Genomic DNA, 17,500 nt, shown 5'->3' with positions numbered 1-17,500 from the left:
TTAGCCAAAACTGTTTGTTTTTGACAAGTGAAGTGTATTAAAAAAATAGAAAAATGGCTATTCAATATTTTAATAATGCTCCATCTTTTAGAATATACATGTCCTAGAATACAGGTGCCTGACCAGTGGCCACTGGGAAATACCTCTTGTCTGTTGCAACCCTAGGTGGATCTCAATGGAGTCTTCTTGGAGATGCCTTGCCCCAGCTTGCAAACCTGGGGTGGGTGGGAGGGGCTTGAAGGAAAGGGTGATCATTTCCTAAGTTCTTGAAAAAGCTCCATTTTGTGGGTAATTTAATTTATCATTTCCATCGTAGAAAGTGGGTAAGAATTTACAATAATTTCCTTTGTTACAAATTCCATGGCCCCATCCCAGTCCCTAGTCACCATAATTGCCAAAAACTGTCAATAACAATAACATTTTTGGAAACAAATAATTAAGACCTATAATAAACTTGCATTGATTAAAAACAAAAAAAGACATCTTACCTATTGGAGACTTTCCAAAACCTCTAGTCTGGTATGTAACGGTAAATGAACTCGTTGTATTGACTTCATACCCCTTTATAAGTTTGATAGCATCTTCCAAGTTCGTAAAAGCTCTCAGAGAACTGTTGACTCCATGAGGGCGTATTTACCGCCATTTCCTTCGAATTTGGCATGTATCTTTGTTTACAGCTTCCGCAGACAGCAAAGATCGCTGTAAAAAGCCCTATTATTCCAACCTCTCCCCTCCCCAATCATCGAGACATGACCTGGCTCCGGTCCTTGTTATTTAAGAAATGATCAAGGCATCATTTAAATAACAATGACTGTAGCGGAAACACGAGAGAAAACTAGTGTTCACACAGTAAAGGTCTGAGATTTTATTTAAAAAGCATTCTTCCTGCCGACTTACCCGTGAAATCATTCGAAACGCTCTTCAGAACATTTTCCAGACTAAATACACTATGTATCCTACAAGTGGAGCACTCTACTCTTTCGCCGCCATTTTGATGAGCTTCAAGGGCATTTTTATGGGAAAGTCCGCATGACACTTCGAGAATCGCGGACTCAACCTGGTCCAGGTCATTGTTATCTAAGGTCTTCCACTCGCTGAAGTCTTCTCTCGACTTATGACGTTGATTCAGGAACACGTGGTCAGAGAACATGAGAATTTGAGAGTTGACGCGAAAAAATGCCTGGAAGATGCGTTACCGCTAGCCGCAGTGCCGAAGTGAACGAAAGTGGGTTTCGCGCGGTTCACGTCGGATAGAGTGAATTGAGTAGAATGGCTGCTGCCGCAGTGCCTTAGTCGACTTAAGTTTAAATTGAGCTGAGTGGACTGGCTAGTGCCGCAGTGCTTGCCTCATGGATTAAAGAACGAGGTGTATCCAACAACACGACTGCGACACTGCGGCAGCAGTGCTTTTAGGGTCCATTTCTTGTGGGTGGGTATTCTGCTTTTGACATTAACTCTGTAATAGGTAGTATCTGCAAATTTTGCAAAGTGATTTTCTGCTCAATATCTTAATTTAAGTGATTTCAGTTAAAGCTGACCTGCACGTGCGAGCCAAAGCCTAGCCTCTGTATCCAAAGAAGAATCCGACACTTTATAACTTCTCAAGTGTGCCTTGGTGTCCTTATCATATTTTGCTATTGTTACGCATTGAACGTTTGCTGGATTATCAGAACTTGGGCCACAAATTCCCCCAACAAACTCAGAATAACCGCACGAAGCCATTGGTCTGTGTGCTTTGTCCTAATCTCTTGCGTGACAGCTCTGACGACACAATCACGGCACAACTCGCGAAGGTCACAAAGCGTTCGACTGGTTCGATGGTCGTTTGAGGGCTTCGACGAAACTGATCCAACCAGCGTATACTTATATATAGGGGGATACTTTTGTTTGTTTGTTTTGCAGGTACGTTTAGAAAGTGAATTAAGGAAACTTGTTTGCGTAAAAATATGGGATGGAATGAATCTTACTAGTATGCAAATTTTTAGGTCAGTTATTTTAATTACCGGATATGTCTGTTACTCCTGAACCAAAACAGTTAAATTTCAATGACACGTTCCATTTTACCTACAGTAGTTCCAGTAAACCTTAAAGACTCGAATTGTTCAGTGAATAAATCGAGATTAGCGTGTGTGATTTCAATATACCTCTCCTCCGCTTTGGTGGTCAAAGGTCGACTTTTGTTGACAACAGCATGTTGAAATTGGGCCTCAAAAATCCTCCGTTTCATTTACCCAAAAATTTTATTGAATTTAATTGCAGCAGAAACATTGCTTATTGCGATGAATATCGTCCCGTTTGAGAAAGCTATGTACCAGGATGCTTTTTTGACAGTCGAATTTCGTACAAATTTGGCACTCTGTAATCAATGTAAAAAAGGTTAAGTTTTAAAATTTGGTCAAAAATTCCAGTTAGAAGTTTTCCTCTTACAGCTGTATACATGCACATTCTGATGAGGTTAATAGAGCAACAGAGGTGTTCTTTCAAATGCCATCAACAACGAAAAAACTGCCAACCTGTTTGTAAATTCATTTGATGAAATCTCACTGCTGTCCAGTTCCCCCTCAGTATTGAACAACGGTCTAAAAAGAAAAGAAAACAAAACAAACCACACAAAATACAATGTATATTTTAGATACATTTTGTAACACTGAGGTCAAGGACCAATTCAGCCCTTTTCGTAAGTTTTTGACAAAAAGAAAAACAAACTCCATCAAGGGACACACATATACTTCAAAAAGATAACTTCCCATCATTTTCCTTTCTCAGAGAAAAAAAAACAAAACTTAATCATTAGTTCCTTCCTTGTGTTTTTTAACCTCGAGCTCATTTGAAAAGACAAATGTTCTCAGGATAGTAAAATTGAACATTAAATGATTCACGACGCTATTATTAAAACAAATGAAATCAAAATTTTAACATTTTTAGAGCCAATAAAGAACTGTTGCAGTTGTTGTTGTTGTTGTTATGAAAAATGACAAGAAGATCTGGCTATTTTTAGTTGTCAATCAAAACAAAATGTAGTACATTCTCATCAGTTACAGTACATGTATTCAGGACAAGAAAATCTGGCTATTTTTAGTTGTCAGTGATAACAAAATGCAGTAATTTTTTCTCATCAGATGTTGTACATTGTACAGTCATGTATTCAGAGACAGCAAGTGTTGATTTGGCAAGAGTTCACAACCCACATCTTCTGGCACGGTATACATGTACTTTGATGCCCTCTTAAACTACAGAGCTACACTAATACATTGTACTTCAGACTCACCTGGCTGTCAATCCAAATGGCGTACCATAATAATTATTGTCCCAGGCTCTTGCAGTAGATCTCAGCTAGTTTGTGTGCCTTTTGTGAAGCTTTTTTGGTGGCCCTTGGCTTGAGCCATGATGTATGGTTCAACACAGGAACCGATATACTGCCCTGTAAGACTTTCTCTATTCTGGCCACCAAATAAACCTCTTGGAGAATATGGAGAATATTACCTAATCACATATCAATAACACAGAAACACCTCATTCATTTTTGTTTCATCAAGTTATAGATGAGCACTGCTAATTTGTGTTGGTAAATAATATTTACAGGCTCTCGAAGTTTCATTGTTTGAGTTGTCAAGACAAATACAGATTTTACTCTGTCTTAAGCCAAACGATTTTAGTTGTCAATGGGGGATGCTTCAGGGATGAATGGGTTAAAAGTCCAATTTCCAGTAAGACAAGCACTGGTCCATAAATATACATGTAGGCACAACACTTAATGAACACAATGTACATACAAGTGCAAATTTACGTTTACAATGCATTAGCAACATAAAGAAATCAACATGAGCTGCATTATTTGGTCCAATATTATTTCTAACAAGTGAGAGCAGGGGCAACATACATGTACACCCTGTAAGTGCTGACAATTATAGTCATAAGATGTAAAAAGTGTTGAAAGAAATGCAAAGATTGGGGGGAGGGGGGTTGTAACTTCTTTTAATTGTAAAAATCTGACACTGAAAGAAGGTTTGCATGCTTGCAGACTTGCATTCAGTCAAGCACAAAGGCTGTAATTCAACAAACTGTTCATAATATAGCATAAGCAAATGACAATTTTCCTAGGATGTTCCCCGCAAAATTTTGAAAAAGCAGTCATGTGCTTCTTCTGTCTTTTATGGTTATAAAATGCAGTTGAAGAGGTTTAAGTATATGTCGTATTAGCCCATGCAACGTTGCACAACGAAAAATGCTCTCCCACAAGTCACGTACATGTCTACTACATGTATCTGAGCATAATTATAATCCGGGCTTGACCTACAGTGTACATGTATACCTTTGCAACTGTCTTCCTTTGCACATGCAACTTCTTCGCAATCGCGAGACGTGACCGCCCCATCAACAGCACACAAATAATAGTCAAGGAACCAATTGCCCCTGTCATGTCTCCCAGATTTTGAATAATAGCAGCAATGTTTCACTATCTTTCATCATGCAAGCAAGTGACCATGTCGCCACAATGCTACCCAAATTCGTGTAACAGCAGCTATAAATATCTTTCTTTCATGATGCAACAGACTGACCATGTCCCCATAATGTTACACAGATTTTGTGTAACAAAAGCAAATAATGTACAGCTATCTTTCATGGGGACAGAATTAAAACAGTTGAGGAGGTCTCTATTGGTCCCCACAATGTTACCCAAAAAACGAGAAAATATTGAAGAGCCACAGCCAATTGCAGAATAAAACATGGTAAATATTAAGAAATTATCTCTGGCTGAAACGATTAATTAAACAAAACAAAGTAACAATAACAAAAAAATGACATTTCTTTTATCTTTAAATAGAATTTATTTTGCCTAACACAAAGGTCTTAATTCATATTTCCACAGCAAAAGCTGGGCTAAAAAAACAACTGTCACCTTGCCTATTAGCCCATGCAGCATTACACAATGAAAAACAGTTGCCACACTGGATGGTCACGTTTACTATCTCAGCATCATAATCAGGGCTTGATGAAGTGTACCTTAGCTACTGTCTTCCTCTGCACATGCAACTTCTTCACAATCCCGAGACGTGAAAACCCCATCTACAGCACAAATATAAAATTAGAATGATCAAAAATCATACCAAAAGGGACCATGCCCTTGTGATGTCACCCGGATTTTAAAGAACTGCAGCAATGTTTCACTATCCCGTCTTTAATCATGCAAGGAGGTGACTATGTCCTTACAATGTTAACCACATTTGTTTAAAAGGAGCAAGAACTATCTTTCTTTATGAAATTCAAACAGATTGACCAATGTGCTCATAATGCACCTATCAATGTAAATCTTGCGGGTGGAGGAGGGGCGGGGGGTGGGGGGAGGGATCTGGGATCATTCAAAGGCGGTTACCAAGTCTGTCGCAGTGAAGTTTTTATTTGTTTTCGTCGCCATAAGCCAGTAATTTAAAATGTCATCTAAGCAGATATTATCTATTTCGAGAAAGTTTTTATCCTTGAGTTCCCATCTGATTGAAATCGAATTCCACCACAAGGTCAGAGTATTTTACGGATCACTGATACGACCTGTTTCGACATGCTAATTGCAACAAATAATTTTAAGATGTGTCTCGGTGAGAGTCATTGCATCGCTAAATTGTAAGTGTCACTAAGATGTATCCCTAAATAATATTTCATGCCATCTCACTTTAAGCTCAAGACCACAAATAATAACTTCCAGGACTTGAAAATAATGGTTGGTCAACAGACAATGTCCTGTCAGAATTGGGTAGTGACCGGACAAATTCTTGGTCATTTGCACTTTAGAATACTTAATTTGGAACTATTTGACCATAATGAGGGACATTATTCATGTTACTGTAATCATCATCATCATCATTCATGCAACCTGGGGTAACTATTGCAAAAGTTATGATTGCTCAAATTTTTCAAATTTGACCGGCCAAAAACGGGCCAATTGTCCCAGCAAAAACATGTTAAACCGGGAAATGTAACAGGTGCCTGCCTGCCAGTTATTTCGAGCCCTGAACTGATAAAAACACTACGGCTTGGCACACCACCATGGAACACAGGTCACCAAATTGGTGACTAGCTCCAATTTTTAGGCGCCAAAATATTTCTTTTTTTTTTGCTTGCCATGGTAACGAAAACACTCACAGCCTGGAGCACTGGCAACTGTTTTTGATTGCATTTTTCATTGGGTTATTCGCCTGGAATTCGGGACAAAAAGGCCTCTTATTCTCACCTTTTGTTATAATAATAATTGTTGTCATCAGGAAGCCTAAACAATAGACAAATTTGCAACATATTTTGGGGGAAGAGAGGTGCTGGGGGGGACTGTTGAGCAAGAGGTAAGGGCTGACACAAAAGAAAAACTCTCCCATTTTCAAATCTTGAGTGATTGGTATTTCTGAAACAGTGAATTAATCCTGGTCACAATATATATATTTTTTTTATTTGCCATATGTTCTTCATTGTCACCTAAGAATCTTGTTGGTTTGGTAGCTTTAAAATGACAGTAAGTTTTATCATCATTATCATCATTGATCACCATTTTCATGCAGTCGATGATTTTCTAACCATTCAGGTCTACATGTATGTACAGTGTACCGTATGTAAAGTAAGTATTGTATGATCTGATTACTTGAGAACTTGAGTGGCTATGACCATGTGCCATTTTTTGTTTAACTTCCTTGTTGACGATCCAAAGTACTTTAAGTTGTTAGCCTATTAAACCTATTAAAAAACTGGTAAATAATTGGCTATGAGGGTTTTTGGCCACCACTTGCTTTCAGTCATACAAGGGTTTATTGTTACATGCTTAATTTGTGGTACTGTTATGTTCTTTTGAATAACTATGAAGTGGCAGAATGGTATAGCTTTTACTAAGGGAACCACATGGCATACTTATTTCAGGAATAAGCATAAAATAACAAATAGAATAGTTACTAATTTTACCTGTTTTTTTTTTTTTTTTTTTCAGTTTCATGTCAATCCTTTTAAATATCCGGAAATGGAGGTAAAAGCCATATTATACGTGCAGAACAGATGGATTAACCGGCTAAAGCAAAAACTTAAGATTACTTCATAATCATAATGTAACTTAATTAATTAAGTTGCACATGATTAGTTAAAATTGTTGTTTTAATAAATATTTCTTTGTGGCAATTCTCTTGCAGTCAGAGGGAGAGTTCACTAGGGCTAAACATAATTATAGAAAACAACAAAATATCCAGAAACTTTGGAGAGTACTACATTAGAAGCTCTCGTAAGCAACCAGCCCGGGAATTTGAAAAAGTGGTCACAACTTACTCACTGTAGAGCTGGTTCCTTGAGAATTATAAGCAATAAAATTGGGATTTGTAAATTTGTATTAAGGGTACAGAATAGAATTTTTGGGAATGCACCTACAAAAACTGGAAACGTCTTTACTCTCATTAAAATCTGCCAAAATATTCTTACAATTTAGATCACTCTTTGAGTGGTCGCTTATGGAGGGTGCTTTTAAAACTAAATTCAAAGGTATTTTTGTGTGGCTTACTGAATATGCGGGAAAAGCAGATCTTAACAAGTGTTATTGAAATCCAAAACGAAAATTGGGGGTAACCACGCATTTTCCAAAGATAAGTAATCAACAATATTTATACAAAGCTTTAAAATACAAAGCAATGTATGGTGTTCTTTTCCAAAATGAAGCTTAGTTATCTCTGAAAAATGTGTGGCTACCCCTAATTTTCTTTTTGGATACAAAGAGAACTGTTGTGCTTTCTTTGCATAGTTTTAAACCACTCAAAAATATCCCAGCCTGTATTAATAAGCACTACCCATAGGAAATCTGAGTATCTCGAGATGCACAGAACGTATGCACAATAAGAATAGTAGGCACCGTCCTTATGAGAGCTTAAAAACAATGGAAAAGTCCAGTTTGGTAATCCCAAAGGTGGTCGCGGTTGATTGTGGGAACGGTTCCTTTTGAGAGTTTTCAATTAGAGAGTTTTGGTGGTCGTGGCTAGAGCTGGTTGCTTACAGGAGTGGTCGCAGTGAGAGCTTCGACTGTATTTGTGTTTGTTGAAATTTTATGCATGTCAGCTTATAACTTAGGAAGGAACTAGCTAAGTAGTCATTGCAGTTGTTTTGGTCTTGTTTGTAGCATGTTTACAATTATCCCAGTAAGGTTATCAATATCAATTTTTTTTGGACCAAACAGATCTGCTTAATTCCCAGTACCCCGGTACTAGTTTTAACATCTCAAGGTCATTCAACTTGGATTCTAATGATAAACATAATGATGGAGTGACCACCATTCAATGATCTGTATTCACACTGATTTTTTTGCCACTGGTACTGGGTTTAAGCAAGGATTGGAAATGATTGGCTTTTGTGATTTTATTTGCAGCTAGTCATGGTGGTATATGCAGTGGGCAGAACGGCCTCGCTATTGCACTGCAAGAACGGGACCATCAATTCAAAGTCTTGTTTTAGAATAGTAAAGCTGAATTTAATTTTGTGCTAAATATAAGAAAATGGGTGAGGAGACTTTGACCACTCAAGGCTTAAGAATCTGGATTCTTAATTAACCCCTCTAATTGAAGGGTTTAGAGCAAAAATGCCAAGAGTTACTTTTTGTATACATGTAGTTATTTTACTGGGAACGGCGAGGATTTTGAGGACTTAATTACTAAATACTCATTTTGACATTCAGCCACTTGTCCAAGTTTTTTGTTACACTTCCCAATGATCCTACAAGTGGCTGGGAAAGTTGAATGTCAAAATTAGTATTTCATTACTACAGAAAACTACGTAATGACTAAATGGCACCGTTAATTAAGTGTCCCAGCTCTCAACAGGAATAGCCAACGTACGTAGTTATGAGACAAGTGAGTTTTCGAAAAGGTGAAGTTCCATCGTCAGTACAGTGCAAACACCATTTCAAAAGAGCTACGTACATTTACTGTTTCCTGACAAAATAATGAGTTGACATTATGATTTCTGAGTTTGCCCTAATAACTACTTCTTGATTGTGATTGTTAGAAGAATAAATATTGCAAAATCACAGATGGATTGTGTGTATCTGCTTGATCAAATGCCGTATGTATTCGCACGGTAAAGGCATTTTTCCAGAACAAACGATGTGAGGTTTTTTTTTTTTTTTTTTACACTAAGCTGCTACCTCCCCAAAAAAAAAAATTGAAGAAGTCAACTTTTTAGTTACGCACTATTTTTTGACATTATGGGGACCAGTCTGTATTTTTAACACAAAACTGCATTATGAGGACATCTCTACTTTGTGGACTCCAAAGGCAATTTCTGACCATAAAGTAGAGTGTTTTAAGGGCTTTTATTATATGTGGGGACCTGATTTTGGTTCTCACAAAAAGAACGGACCCCACAGTACGGGTGTGTAACTATGTCCACGTCCCCATAATTATAAGTAAGCATTGGTAAGTAGACACACACAGACACAAAACATTGCTCAGCCATGACAGGTGAGAGGTGAGAACGGAGGATCTGTGCTTGAAATCTAACAATGTCGCAAAACTTTCGTCCTGGTTACCTGCTGAACTTTATTTATCTCAATGGCATTTGTGTTTGTTTCGTTTTCTTTTGTCTTTCTTTTTTGGCAACAACAATGATAATGTTACCCTGCAAGCAGTCTTTTTCGATCTTCCTACATAAGTCGGGAACAGGAAAGAATTAAGACTCTGCCAGCCGCCTCGAAATTCTTTGGTTTGCCGCTGATCCAAAGAATTGGATGAGTCCAGTTTGGACTTGTCAAACCTGCCTTTTTTTTTATTTTTCGCCCCTGATCAATCCCCACGCGTCATCAATATATTTTTGAAATTTACAACAGCGTGGCAATTTTTAAATGTCTAAATTCCCATGAGTATTTCCTATGTCTGTTACAGAAACTTGTCTGTCAGAAACCTACAAATTTTTCAGTAAAAAATGAAATGGTAATTTAAAAGTATGAGCTGTCTTAAGTTTCCAATGAAGTGAAATGTCGAGGCGGCTGGCAGAGTCTTCTTTCCTGTTCCTGACCTAAAGAGGCTGTGATCGAGGGTATAATAATGTATAGTCAAACAATATATTATAAAGAAGAAAAAAAATGGGTTGATTAGAAATTGTGAAAATACATTGTTCGTGGTTTAGTCTTACGAAGCTCGTTTCATCCCGACCAAGGGACTCGTTAGAGACCTTTCTGCTTGGCAAACTCCTTATAGGCATCGCGCCCAAAGTCCCGTTCGCGAACAAAATGATGACAGCAATCTCGCCTTACATCTCGTAAGGATTCCAGACTGCGCAAATTCACGAATGAAAATTGACAATAAAGTTGACAGTTACTTGTAAAAATACATTGTTCGTGGTTTAGTCTTACGAAGCTCGTGTCATTCCGACCAAGGGACTCATCAGAGACCTTTCTGCTTGGCAAACTCGTTAGGCATCGCGCCTAAAGTCCCTTTCACTAACAACTAACCACGAACAATGTATTTTCACAAGTAACTGTCAACTTTATTGTCAATTTTCACTCGTGAATTTGCGCAGTCTGGAATCCTTATGAGATATAAGGCGAGATTGCTGTCATCGTTTTGTTAGCGAACGGGACTTTGGGCGCGATGCCTAATGAGTTTGCCAAGCAGAAAGGTCTCTGATGAGTTCCTTGATCGGGATGAAACGAGCTTCGTAAGACTAACCACGAACAATGTATTTTCACTGACAAGTAACTGTCAACTTTATTGTCAATGATTAGAAATTGTCTCGGGCTCGAACTTGACTCGTCCTGCGCTATAATTGTGTATAGATAGCAGTGGAAGAATAGTGAAACAAGTTCTAAAACCATTTTCGATATTCTAAAACTGGCACCTTTGGGTCATTTCATTGATTACCGTAACAATTTCTTGCAGAAACTAAAAAAGGCAGCCATTAAATACAATTATTTTTCAGAGTTTTATTTAAACTGGCAAACTAGAGGTAATTTGTTGCTATGTGTGCCACCCTGGGGAAAATGGTAAATTATCAAGCCATCTGTTAGCTTTTGAAGGGAGTTAGTCTGAGGAAAAGTAAATGGAAATGGTGAGTAAATTATTACGGCAGAACACGTAGAAACTTGGAAGTTTCCGTGTTCCTTTCAAATACAACTTGCAAAAGAACACAGAAATTTTTTCGCTTACTGAAAGCGTCAAAGAACTTGATGGAAATTTCGACGTTCCTTTTACACATAACATGTAAACGAAACATGGAAATTACCATGATCTTTTCTCACATAAAATGTAAAAGAACATGAAATTTTCTCGTTTCTTTCGTGTATAAGATGTAAACGAAACATGGAAATTTCCGTGTTAAGGTTCATCCATAAAGTGTATAAGACTACGGAAATTTCCATGTTCCCCTTTAAGAGACAACATGCGAAAGAAAGGGACATATATATATTCCCTTCATAGATCAGTGTAGGATCTAAAAATTCCATGCTGGTTTGAGTGACAGTTGAGTTTCTACTTTTCTTTCATAGGTATATATCTGAAAGGAATTTCCTCACTATTCACATTTTTTCAACGTAAAAGAAAAAAAGGAAAATTGATTTTCTCGGTAATTTGCTAGGTTTTGATTCTGACCCAAAAAGGAACAGTCTCTAAACTTGCTTATTGTTGTTGTTTTCATATTAAATAAGCTATTCCATTGTCCCAAAAATGCCTTGGGGTTATGTTAAATGTTACGAAATGTGAATGAATTCCTTTTCATTGTTCCTGAATTCCTTTTTCTCCTGGAGTTCTCAGCTGCCACGTTTTCTCCCAGTATAAAAGACCTTAAGCCACTCCGACGTCGACGCCGAGGGACTGACCTTACTTCGCATTGGCTCTCACGGTTTACGGTCATTTCTAGCCAGTTCGGTGTAGCGTTCTACGAATTTTGTTGCCGAACTTCTGTGAAAAGGCGTTCGCTGTGAAGTCGAAAAAGACACTATTGCACCAATTCCTTGAACATAGTTATCACACACAGTCTGGAGATTCAAAAGGAAAGTAAACTGTGTAGAGACATTTGTAGTAGTAGTAGCAGCAGCAGCAGCAGCAGTAGTAGTAGTAGTAGTAGTAGTAGTAGTACTAGTAGTCTTAGTAGTCGTAGTCGTAGTCGTACTGCCACTGCCACTGCCACTGCCACCACCACCACCACCACCACCACCACCACTACCACTATCACTACCACTACTACTACTACTACTACTACTACTACTACTACTACTACTACTACTACTACTACTACTACTACTACTACTACTACTACTGCTGCTGCTGCTGCTGCTGCTGCTGCTGCTACTACTACTACCACTACTACTACTTTTACTACTGCTACTACTACTACTACTACTACTACTACTACTACTACTACTACTACTACTACTACAGTAGCAGTAGCAGTAGCAGTAGCAGTAGCAGTAGCAGTAGTTTATTTAGACACATATCACCGGTGAGCTAGAGGCTCGTTTAAATGTGAGCGTGTATACAAAAATTAAAAGTAAAATTAAAATACCTCTTTGTCTTTCAGTTCACATATCTTTTCAAGCTGCCTCGACAATTTCTATTGAGCATGGGTTAAAAATGTATTCGGTGTCACTAAAGCGTTACCCAGTATAAGCACAAAACCACAAAACGAAAACAAACAGTCGGGATATTTTCCAACAACTCTGGCAAACATATGACAACCAAGGAGTCACTTCCATGGAAACACAAGATAGTTCACACTTTTAAATTACCTTTTCATTGTTTTACCTAAACATTTATAGGTTTCTGGCGGACAAGTTTCTGTAACAGACATAGAAAATACTCAGTGGAATTTAGACATTTGAAAATTGCCACGCTGCTGTAAATTTCAAAAATATATTGATGACGCGTGGCGACTGATCATGCGAAATTTTTTTGTTAAAAAAGCAGGTTTGACATGTAGAAACTGGACTGACTCATCCAATTCTTTGGATTAGCGGTAAATCAGTGAATGTCGATGCGGCTGGTAGAGTCTTCTTTCTTGTTCACGACGTTTCTCGGAAGATCTCACGGTTAATAATGTATGGTCAAATGATATTTTATAAAGAAGGAAAAAAATCAGTTGATTAGAAATTGTCTCCGGCTCGGACTTGCTTCGTGCCACGCTATAATTGTGCAAATATAGCAGTGGGAGAATGGTGTTAATTACTGTAATTAACACTACTGAATGGAACTCTTCCTGTGTAACAAAAGTGCGCCTAAGAATTTGACAGAATAAGTTCTATTCATTCACGTCCGTAAAAGTTTCTAATGGACAAGTCAGAATTATCAACAATATTCCTGGAAGGCGATTGCAACTGCACTTGGCCCGAAATGGACAAAAGTGTTGTTGCGAAATGGAAACCAACAAATTGTTGATCTTAACCTTAAGAATTATTTTTATTTCTCAAAGTTGTTTTGGTTAATTAGAACAGGCTTTTTTGTCACAGCAAGAGGTTTTCAGTCACCGCCCGGGGGTTACTCCCTTATATGGGCTATATAGGTAAGTGCGCCCCCAAAGGATCTGGTTTTTTAGCCGTTTTGATCTAAAATAGGGTATCGATTTTGACCAATTGGTTTGAAATAGGGTATGGTTTGTTCACTCGATCAAGTCTTGAATTGGGTATGTTTTTTTGAAAGAAACGTCTTCGTCATTATTAGGCGATAACCGTCAACAAAGCCCTTCTCAAATTATTACGCCAACCGTGTAACAGCTGAAATAGGGTATCAACGTTTTGGTCAGGTCTGAAATAGGGTTGGGAAAATCGCAGATTTTGGTCTGAAATATAGGGTAAGGGTTTCAGGAAGCAGGCCGCACAAACCCACCAATTTTTTTTTTTCTGGGAATACCCCCCCATCCCTCCGGGTCAGTCACACACACACAACACTGCACCTAGTATAACTCAGTCACTGAGGCGTAAATGCGAACGCGATTATTTTTGAATAGCTTCTTAAGCCTGGTTTTCATTAGCGGCGCAATCATAAGGACAAGAAGCATACGCAAATTATGTAGCTTCGTGTTCACTAGAGCCTTTTGCTTGAACAATAGACACTAATTACCAACAAGTAAATACGCCTGCGTGTGTTGCTTATGCTTACGTCGCTAGTGAAAACCAGACTTTATTCATCATCAATAGTTGACAAGCAACAAAAAACAATGATCCTTCACGATAGATTTGTCCTTTATTGTTATGTTGGTAGTTATGAATACGTAACAGCCAAATTACGCTATTAATAAGTCAGAATGCAAATGCAATCAAAGTGCCGTGGTAAAAACTGTTGCATGCAAAAGCCATCGAAAATGGGTTCAAAGGAGGAAAATGTAACAACTCATAAAAAACTGGCTGGTTTGTACGGGTGATATTAGTTTATTGAACTGATTTAAAGAAAAAAAAAAAAAAAAAAAAAAAAAAGAATTGCAGTCTCCTTGGTTATATGACAACCTTGTCAATAATTAATTCGCTTTTAAATACCTTATATGTGAAGTCAAATGCATATTACATTTTCAACGTACATGTCTGAGGCTTGGAATGAGCGCAATTTCTTTGGTTCCAGTGAAAAGTCTTTTATACCAGGTATGCTTAGCCTTTCCGTTGGTGGCAGTGAAAACACATCGTGGGTTTTAAGCCCGGATTACAGCCAACTCGGGTACTAGAGCAGCTTAAGCCTGGTTTTCACTAGCGAAGCAAGCACAAGCGCAAGCATAAAAGCGCTTATTTCACCTTGAAAACGTTGTTGACGCAAGAATAATCGCAAGGATCAACATTTTTCCTTTTCCTTGTGTTTGTGCTTATGCTTGCGTTCATTTGCGTCGTGTGAAAACGAAACGCAACGGAAGCAAAAGGAAATGTATTATGTCTGGCCAATTAAAGCACTCGTTCCAGATTCCCCGCGTCTGAGCATTTGAACAAAATGGCTGATGCTGTGGTTGATTTTGATGCTTATGTGGACGTTTGTTTTTCACAAAGCATAAGCCACTTATACCTTTGCTTGTGCTTGCACTTGTGCTTGCGTCGCTAGTGAAAACCAGGCTTTAGAGCATAAGATTCCAGGCCCACTTGTAAAAGAGCCTTAAAAGCCTCATTTTTCATCACCCTTCCAACCTACAACGGAAGTTATCCTTCATAGGTGTGATGTAAAAACAAGTGCTTTTAGGTTTTGAAAAGGTACCCCGAAAGTCTGTGTCCCATGCTGCTTATGAAACTGATGAAAGATTTCAGATGCCACAACTCTAAGCACGTTGTATTTGAGACAACTGTTTTGGCAAAATGTACTAATAAAAAGAATCAAATTCAAATAAGGACTCACTCTACAGTGAAAACTATGGTGCAAAATCCAAACATTTGGTGATCTATGAGACATTCACCGATTTGATCTTATTGGTTTTATTTGCATGCGTAAAAGGACTACATGCTGTCCAATATGGAAATAATTGGATGAGAAAAATGCTGAGGACAGCCAAAATTGGACGTGGCGTAGGCCGAGTCCAATTTCTTAATCCGAGGAATTTTTTGACTCCAATTATTTCCAAATTGGACAGCATGTAGTCCTATTACATATATAGCTAATCAGTTGTAATTGGGCATTGCTCGGTCATGCTGTTACCCTTAAATAAAAGCAAACTAAAATATTGTGATTTATTTTTTATTTCCAAAATATTGCCTGAATTGCAGAGGAATTCTTCGTTTGCTTCGATTAAAGCGCGAGAGGCATTTTTTCGCTTTCCGTAACCCTGCGATCGCCTCAAGTTGTTGCCTTGAATTTGCAAGTTCACGATCTCGCAAAAATACTGTAGTTTCTGCCAAAGTTTTTTTAAATGACGGTCCAATGATCACTGCATGACAGCAAACTTAATTTCTGGTTCGTATTCGTGATCGTTTTGTGCTCTCGCCTTTGCCATGATTTCTACAAAATTGCAAATCCAGGTTTTTTTGTTTTCAGTTGCCAGATATTTTCCCTCGATGTAATTTCGCTTCTTCTCATGTTTGAATGACAGCTGAGCATTGCCCCATCTTGTGGTCCCGGTAAACAACTTTTAGCAGAGCTCCGCGCGCCAATGACACGCGCGCAGAGCACCGTGGGTAAGAAAATATGGCCACTCATCTGTGCGAAAAAAATTTAGTTTTGGTCATCGTACGACCGTACGACCCCGCCATACATGCCAATTTAACCATATCGAGGCCGTATTCCACCTGACACTCCAGCTAGTTTACAGCGTTCATCTTTGATACGGAACATCCTTGTTATGGTGAATTAACACTTGTCAAAACAAGGTATCCGCTGACCAGTCTCTCGTGATCATATCGAAAGCTCAAGTTTAGAGCTCATCGAGGTCAGCTGTTTTTGTTAAGCTGACCCCTGACCAGGTTGAACAGTTGACTTTGAAATGGCTTTTTTCCTTTTCCGTTTGCTTGCTGAGGATTTGCTTGTGTTCTTTTAAAACTCGTGCGATTCAAGAAAAAAATCATTGCCTAACTGTTGAATCCCACAGTAAATTTCACCTCGCTTCGTGATTCATGGGATATCGGTTTTTAGTGTGAATATTACTAGTTAGGCAATGAATTTTCCTATAGAGTGTTTTCACGTGACGTCACAGCGGCCATGTTTGTGTACCTAAACAATGGAAAGGCGGCAATGTTGGTATACCCAAGTAATTCTCCGGGAATTGAGCTCTGTTGTCATGCAAACGTTTTCTTTTGCCTCGGTGGAAAAACAAGTTTACTATACAAAAGAAAGGGAAGAAAATGATTTAATTAAGCAGTAACCAGAAACACCAAAACGCGGACAATTCGAAAACTTTTTATTTTCACTAACCATACAGCCAGTAAGAATAAAATAAACCCGGGAGCTCCGCTTTTAGGCTTGGCTAAATCTCTATATTGTCAATTAGATTTTAAAAACACTCTTCCCGGGTTGGTTTGCCGGTTAAACAAAAATGCCCACCAAGCCATGCGGTGAAAGTTGTTTTGATTTCGGGCCCGTGGTCATCCATTCAATGATAACCAATCAGATAATACAATGCATTTTCGCAATAGAAGGAACATTATCGAAATTTTACTTCCGGGTCTGCCGTTTTCCTAAGTAATGAAGCTCAGAATAGTTCCCGTTGATAGGTAACGCAAGGTCAAAAGACATTTGAGGTTGCTTAAACAAAAAAAAAAAAAAAAGAAACAAACAGACCTTTTTACGGTTTCTGACGCCATATTGGTTGGAAAGCAAACACGGCTTCAATTACAGTGAATGTATGAAAATCTTGGCGACTTCGAACGATTGTAGATAGCGAGAGTGCCTCTCAAACAGCACTCTATTGGGATTATTTTCGTGAAGTATGACGATCAGAATCAAGCTATAACGACCGTAAACGAAATTTGTAAATTTCATATAAACCCTCGTAAACAAAGTTATGCAAATTCCCGTGAAATTTGAAGCGACATGAGGAGATTTCCAATGTCCAATTTTCAGACGTTTTGCCTTGTGCAATGATCCAATTTTCCGTTGAGTCAATG

The 17,500-nt window shown here is 38.3% G+C and overlaps 1 protein-coding gene and 1 long non-coding RNA gene across 2 annotated transcripts in view; one reads left to right on the top strand and one right to left on the bottom strand.

Annotated features, from left to right (window-relative positions):
• The window catches only part of LOC137983855 (dedicator of cytokinesis protein 9-like), a 22,871-nt gene extending 21,198 nt beyond the window's left edge, over positions 1-1,673 (bottom strand). The window contains exon 1 of the mRNA XM_068831029.1: positions 1,539-1,673. The gene's annotated coding sequence lies outside the window, so the exon portion shown is untranslated. The remainder of the gene's footprint in view (positions 1-1,538) is intronic.
• Positions 838-9,641, top strand: LOC137983860 (uncharacterized). The gene is made up of 6 exons (XR_011119024.1): positions 838-1,429; positions 1,519-1,902; positions 3,120-3,201; positions 4,871-5,195; positions 6,965-7,000; positions 8,378-9,641. It is a non-coding gene; the product is annotated as an uncharacterized lncRNA (long non-coding RNA).
• The last annotated feature ends 7,859 nt before the right edge of the window (positions 9,642-17,500 follow it).

Source organism: Montipora foliosa, chromosome 13 (assembly GCF_036669935.1).
Source record: "Montipora foliosa isolate CH-2021 chromosome 13, ASM3666993v2, whole genome shotgun sequence".
NCBI lineage: Eukaryota > Metazoa > Cnidaria > Anthozoa > Scleractinia > Acroporidae > Montipora > Montipora foliosa.
The sequence above is the reverse complement of the archived record's forward strand: the minus strand, read 5'-3'. Positions and strand labels throughout refer to the sequence as shown.